Genomic DNA, 7,216 nt, shown 5'->3' with positions numbered 1-7,216 from the left:
TTTTCTGTGAAACGAGTTGGCGGCCATTTTGTAGTTTTTTTCATTTTTCGAAATTTTGATCACGTTTTTGAGGCAGTTGGCAACATTTTGGAAAGTCATTATGTATAAATCGATTGTGTATCTCGGCTGGCAGTATAGAAATATGCAACCGGTGTTGCCACTTTTGCGGAGATTTTCGAGATTTTCAACTAAGAAACTCCTGTAAAATTTTGTATGAAAAATTTTTTTTTCACTGATGGTGTTATATAGAAAACAAAAACTTAGTAAGCCAAAATTATGGAGAGAGCTGATGATTGAGGATATCGGAGACGGGTGAAGGGCCCGCTTAAGGTATTGAAGATAGGTGGGGGGTGCTCGAGCAAATGTCATTCATGACGTCATCCAATTGCCAAAAAGCTGAAAAAAAATTCAAAATGGCGAAGAAAAGATGGCCGCCATACAAATTTCGCCGGTGTCCAGCTCGGAGGGTATAAAAGATGGAAGTGTGGTTTCTTGACAAAAGAGGATCAGAATCCAAAGGTCTACTCGATGAATAGAAAAAAAATTCAAAATGGCGGAATTTATTTTTCCATACATTTTGTATGGCGAATATTTTATGTTTTATTCTCCTAGAAAGAAACAATAAACGATACGATGATGTTCGGGAGATATGTTCGGGTGCACGATATGAGTAGGGAAAAATTATGATATTTCAGAAAAACAAGATGGCGGCCGACGTGATTTTTGCAACTCTTTTGTTTTCCAACCGATTTCGTTGAAACTCGCAATCTTTGAAGAATGTAGTAAACGATTAATAGGAAAAGTGGAAAATTTTGGAAAAACAAGATGGCCGCCGTATAAATTTCGTCGATGTCTATCTCGGAGGCTATAAAAGATGGAAGAGTGGTTTCTTGGCAAAAGATGATCAGGGTCCGAAGGTCTACTCGGTGGAACAAACTCTGCATGCTCGCGGACCACTTTAGTGGTCCGCGCACCCACGCACCCTACTAAATTAAAATCCTAATCTACAAAAAATAATATTGATGTCGTTTTCAGAGTTTTCCAGAGCGCTGATTTTGATAACGACATTTATTTTGAAATCAAAGATGACGGGCGTGCACTTTATAAGAAAAAAATTGATATAGGTGTCGTTTTATGGGGTTTTCGGGGTAATTTGTGTATCTTAATAAAAAAAATCGGTTCAATACAACTCATAAACCTAACCACGTCACGTGAGCTGCTTTAGCAGCTCGCGCACCGAGCAAAACACTAGTTATTATACTATATATAGCTCGATTACCACTCACTCACTCACTGACTCATTGACATAATTGTTCTCCTAGAAAGAGATGGAAAATGATATAATGATGTAGGGGAAATGTGTTCGGGTGGGGAATTCGACTGGGGAAAAATTATGACATTTCGGAAAAACAAGATGGCGGCCGACGTGATTTTTGCAGCTCCGTTGTTTTCCAACCGATTTCGTCGAATTTTGCAAACTTTGAAGAAAGTAGTAAACGATTAATGGGAAATGTCGAAAAAATTGAAAAAACAAGATGGCGGCCGAATCGTAGCGTTTTCAAAATTTTGATTTTTCGACCCCGAACCGCGGCGCCACAGATCCAAGACGGGGTAGTTGAGGATAATTATTTTTTCCTATTTCGCCCACGATTATCCTGTATTTTGACAGAAAGGGAGTGGTTTTTAAAAATTCAAGATGGCGGCTGTCATGGCGGCCGTTAGGTTAGAGGTACGAAAAAACGCAATTTTAAAAGTTAAATATCCCAAAGTTGGCAACATCGGAGCGATTCGGCTTCTTTGAAGCGATTGTACGTATAGGCTCGAGGTATAGATTGGAGGAAAAAAATTACCCCATTTTTGGGGAAATTTCAAGATTTTCGGGAAATTGTACAAAATCGAAATACGGGCTTTTTGAAAAATCTGAGTATGAGCGATTACGTGTTTTGCTCGTACAAATGACATTTGCGTACTTTTGTCACCGAAGACTGGCAACACTGGAATTTATCAAGAAAAAGTGATTTTCGACGTGGTGTTTTTTCAGGGGCGATCGTTTCACGTGGGTGCGAGCGAGAGGAGAGATTGCAACGTCATCGGAAGCGGTATATCCTGTAGTTATTGGAAAAGTTGTACAACGTTCTAATTTATTTCTGTAAAACGAGTTGGCGGCCATTTTGTATTTTTTTGAATTTTTCGAAATTTTGATCACGTTTTTGAGGCAGTTGGCAACATTTTGGAAAGTCAATATGTATGAATCGATTGTGTATCTCGGCTGGCAGTATCGAGATATGCAACCGGTGTTGCCACTTTTGGGGAGATTTTCGAGATTTTCAACTAAGAAACTCCTGTAAAATTTTGTATGAAAAATTTTTTTTTCACTGATGGTATCGTATAGAAAACAAAAACTTAGTAAGCGAAAATTATGGAGAGAGCTGATGATTGAGGATATCGGAGACGGGTGAAGGGTCCGCTCAAGGTATTGAAGATAGGTGGGGGGTGCTCGACCAAATGTCATTCAAGACGTCATCCAATTGCCAAAAAGCTGAAAAAAAATTCAAAATGGCGAAGAAAAGATGGCCGCCATACAAATTTCGCCGGTGTCCAGCTCGGAGGGTATAAAAGATGGAGGTGTGGTTTCTTGGCAAAAAAGAATCAGGATCCGAAGGTCTACTCGATGAATAGAAAAAAAATTCAAAATGGCAGAATTTAATTTTCCATACATTTTGTATGGCGAATATTGAATGTCTCATTCTCCTAGAAAGAGACAGAAAACGATACAATAATGTAGGGGAAATGTGTTCGGGTAGGGGAAGCGAGTAGGGAAAAATTATGACATTTCAGAAAAACAAGATGGCGGCCTATATGATTTTTGCAACTCTTTTATTTTCCAACCGATTTCGTTGAAACTCGCAATCTTTGAAGAATGTAGTAAACAATTAATAGAAAAAGAGGAAAATTTTGGAAAAACAAGATGGCCGCCATACAAATTTCGTCGGTGTCCAGCTCGGAGGGTATAAAAGATGGAAGTGTGGTTTCTTGGCATGAGATGATCAGGGTCCGAAGGTCTACTTGATGCATAGAAAAAAAATTCAAAATGGCGGAATTTATTTTCCCATAGAAAATGTATGGCGAATATTGAATGTCTCATTCTCCTAGAAAGAGACGGAAAACGATACATTGATGTATGGGAGATATGTTCGGATGCGCGATATGAGTACGGAAAAATTATGACATTTCAGAAAAACAAGATGGCGGCCTATATGATTTTTGCAACTCTTTTGTTTTCCAACCGATTTCGTTGAAACTCGCAATCTTTGAAGAAAGTAGTAAATGATTAATAGAAAAAGTGGAAAATTTTGGAAAAACAAGATGGCCGCCGTACAAATTTCGTCGGTGTCTATCTCGGAGGCTATAAAAGATGGAAGAGTGGTTTCTTGGCAAAATATGATCAGGATCCGGAGGTCTACTCAGTGAAACAAACTCTACATGCTCGCGGACCACTTTAGTGGTCCGCGCACCCACGCACCCTACTTTATTAACCTCAACTACCCCGTTTTTACAAAAAATAATATGGATGTCGTTTTCAGAGTTTTCCAGGGTGCTGATTTTGATAATGACATTCATTTTTAGATCCAAGCTGGTGGACATGCACTTTTTAAGAAAAAATTGATATGGGTGTGGGTTTTATGTGTTTTTGTGGTGAATTGTGTATCTTAATAAATAAATTTGGTTAAATATAATAAAGTCAACATAACCACGTCACGCGAGCTGCTTTAGCAGCTCGCGCACCGAGCAAAACACTAGTTATACTATATATAGCTCGATTACCACTCACTGACTGACTCACTCATTGACATAATTGTTCTCCTAGAAGGAGACGGAAAATGATATAATGATGTGGGGGAGTTGTGTTTGGTTTCGGGAACCCTCTGGGGAAAAATTATGACATTTCAGAAAAACAAGATGGCGGCCGATGTGATTTTTGCTGCTCCGTTGTTTTTCAACCGATTTCGTTGAATTTTACAAACTTTGAAGAAAGTAGTAAATGATTAACAGAAAATGTGGATAAAATTGGAAAAACAAGATGGCGGCCGAACCGTAGCGTTTTCAAAATTTTGATTTTTCGACCCCGAACCGCGGTGCCACAGATCCGAAACGGGAAATCGATAATAATAAATTTTTTCTTGTTTTGCTTGCAATGATCCTGAATTTTGACAGAACGGGAGTGATTTTTAAAATTTCAAGATGGCGGCTGTCATGGCGGCCGTTTTGTTCTAGGTACGAAAAAACGCAATTTTAAAAGTTAAATATCTCAAAGTTGGCAACATCGGAGCGATTCGGTTTCTATGAAGCGATTATACGTATAGGCTTGAGGTATAGATTGAACGAAAAAAATTACCCCATTTTTCGGGAAATTTCGAGATTTTCGGGAAACTGTAAAAAATCGAAATACGCACTTTTCGCAAAATCCCAGTATGAGCGATTATGTGTTTTACTTGTACAAATGACATTTCGGTATTTTTGTTACCAGAGACTGGCAACACTGGAATTTATCAAAGAAAAAGTGATTTTCGACATGGTCTTTTTTAGGGGCGATCGGTTCGCCTGGGTGCGAGCGAGATGAGAGATTGAAACGTCATCGGGAGCGGTATATCCTGTAGTTAATAGGAAAATTATGAAACCATGTAAAATCTTTCTGTGAAACGAGTTGGCGGCCATTTTGTATTTTTTTAATTTTTCGAAATTTTGATCACGTTTTTGAGGCAGTTGGCAACATTTTGGAAAGTCAATATGTATGAATCGATTGTGTATCTCGGCTGGCAGTATGGAGATATGCAACCGGTGTTGCCACTTTTGGGGAGATTTTCGAGATTTTCAACTAAGAAACTCCTGTAAAATTTTGTATGAAAAATTTTTTTTTCACTGATGGTGTCGTATAGAAAACAAAAACTTAGTAAGCCAAAATTATGGAGAGAGCTGATGATTGAGGGTTTCGGAGACGGGAGGAGGGCCCGCTTAAGGTATCGAAGATAGGTGGGGGTGCTCGAGCAAATGTCATTCATGACGTTATCCAATTGCCAAAAAGCTGAAAAAAAATTCAAAATGGCGAAGAAAAGATGGCCACCATACAAATTTCGCCGGTCTCCAGCTCGGAGGGTATAAAAGATGGAAGTATGGTTTCTTGGAAGAAGATGATCAGGATCCGAAGGTCTACTCGATGAATAGAAAAAAAATTCAAAATGGCGGAATTTATTTTTCCATACATTTTGTATGGCGATTATGAATGTCTCATTCTCCTAGAAAGAGACGGAAAACGATACATTGATGTATAGGAGATATGTTCGGACGCGCGATATGCATAGGGAAAAATTATGACAATTCAGAAAAACAAGATGGCGATTGACGTGATTTTTGCAACACTTTTGTTTTCCAACCGATTTCGCTGAAACTCACAATCTTTGAAGAAAGTACCAAACGATTAATAGAAAAAGTGGAAAATTTTGGAAAAACAAGATGGCCGCCGTACAAATTTCGTCGGTGTCTATCTCGGAGGCTATAAAAGATGGAAGAGTGGTTTCGTGGTAAAAGATGATCAGGGTCCGAAGGTCTACTCGGTGAAACAAACTCTGCATGCTCGCGGACCACTTTAGTGGTCCGCGCACCCACGCACCCTACTAAATTATTATCCTAATTTACAAAAAAATAATATGGATATCGTTTTCAGGGTTTTCCAGGGTGCTGATTTTGATAATGACATTTATTTTCAAATCCAAGATGGCGGACTTACATTTTCTACAAAAAATAGAAATGCCTGTCATTTTATGGGGGTTTTCGGGGTGAATTATGTATCTTAATAAATCAATTTGGTTTTATATAATAAAGTTGACCTTACCACGTCACGTGAGCTGCTTTAGCAGCTCGCGCACCGAGCAAAACACTAGTTATACTATATATAGCTCGATTACCACTCACTCACTGACTCATTGACATAATTGTTCTCCTAGAAAGAGAAGGAAAATGATATAGTGATGTAGGGGAAATGTGTTCGAGTGGGGGAGTCGACTGGGGAAAAATTATGACATTTCGGAAAAACAAGATGGCGGCCGACGTGATTTTTGCAGCTCCTTTGTTTTTTAAGGGACTCCGTTCAAACTCGCAACTATTGAAGAATGTAGTAAATGATTATCAGAAAATGTGGAAAAAATTGGAAAAACAAGATGGCGGCCGAGCCGTAGCGTTTTCAAATTTTTGATTTTTCGACCCCGAACCGCGGCGCCACAGATCCAAGACGGGGTAGTCTAGGATAGTTATTTTTTCGTGTTTCGCACACGATTATCCTGTATTTTGACAGAACGGGAGTGGTTTTTAAAAATTCAAGATGGCGGCTGTCATGGCGGCCGTTTTGTTCGAGGTACGAAAAAACGCAATTTTAAAAGTTAAATATCTCAAAGTTGGCAACATCGGAGCGATTCGGCTTCTATGAAGCGGTTGTACGTATAGACTCGAGGTATAGATCGGTGGGAAAAAATTACCCCATTTTTAGGGAAATTTCAAGATTTTCGGGAAATTGTAAAAAATCGAAATATGCACTTTTAGCAAAATCCGAGTATGAGCGATTACGTGTTTTGCTCGTGCAAATGATATTTTGGTACTTTTGTCGCCGGGGACTGGCAACACTAGAATTTATCAAAGTAAAAGTGATTTTCGACATGATCTTTTTTAGGGGCGATCGGTTCGCCTGGGTGCGAGCGAGATGAGAGATTGAAACGTCATCGGGAGCGGTATATCCTGTAATTAATAGGAAAATTATGAAACCGTGTAAAATCTTTCTGTGAAAAGAGTTGGCGGCCATTTTGTATTTTTTTTAATTTTTCGAAATTTAGATCACGTTTTTGAGGCAGTTGGCAACATTTTGGAAAGTCAATATGTATGAATCGATTGTGTATCTCGGCTGGCAGTATGGAGATATGCAACCGGTGTTGCCACTTTTGGGGAGATTTTCGAGATTTTCAACTAAGAAACTCCTGTAAAATTTTGTATGAAAAATTTTTTTTCCACTGATGGTGTCGTATAGAGAACAAAAACTTAGTAAGCCAAAATTATGGAGAGAGCTGATGATTGAGGGTTTTGGAGACGGGTGGAGGGCCCGCTTAAGGTATTGAAGATAGGCGGGGGGTGCTCGAGCAAATGTCATTCATGACGTCATCCAATTGCCAAA

This window comes from Maniola jurtina, chromosome W (assembly GCF_905333055.1).
Source record: "Maniola jurtina chromosome W, ilManJurt1.1, whole genome shotgun sequence".
In the NCBI taxonomy this organism is placed as follows: domain Eukaryota; kingdom Metazoa; phylum Arthropoda; class Insecta; order Lepidoptera; family Nymphalidae; genus Maniola; species Maniola jurtina.
This window is presented reverse-complemented; position numbering follows the sequence as displayed.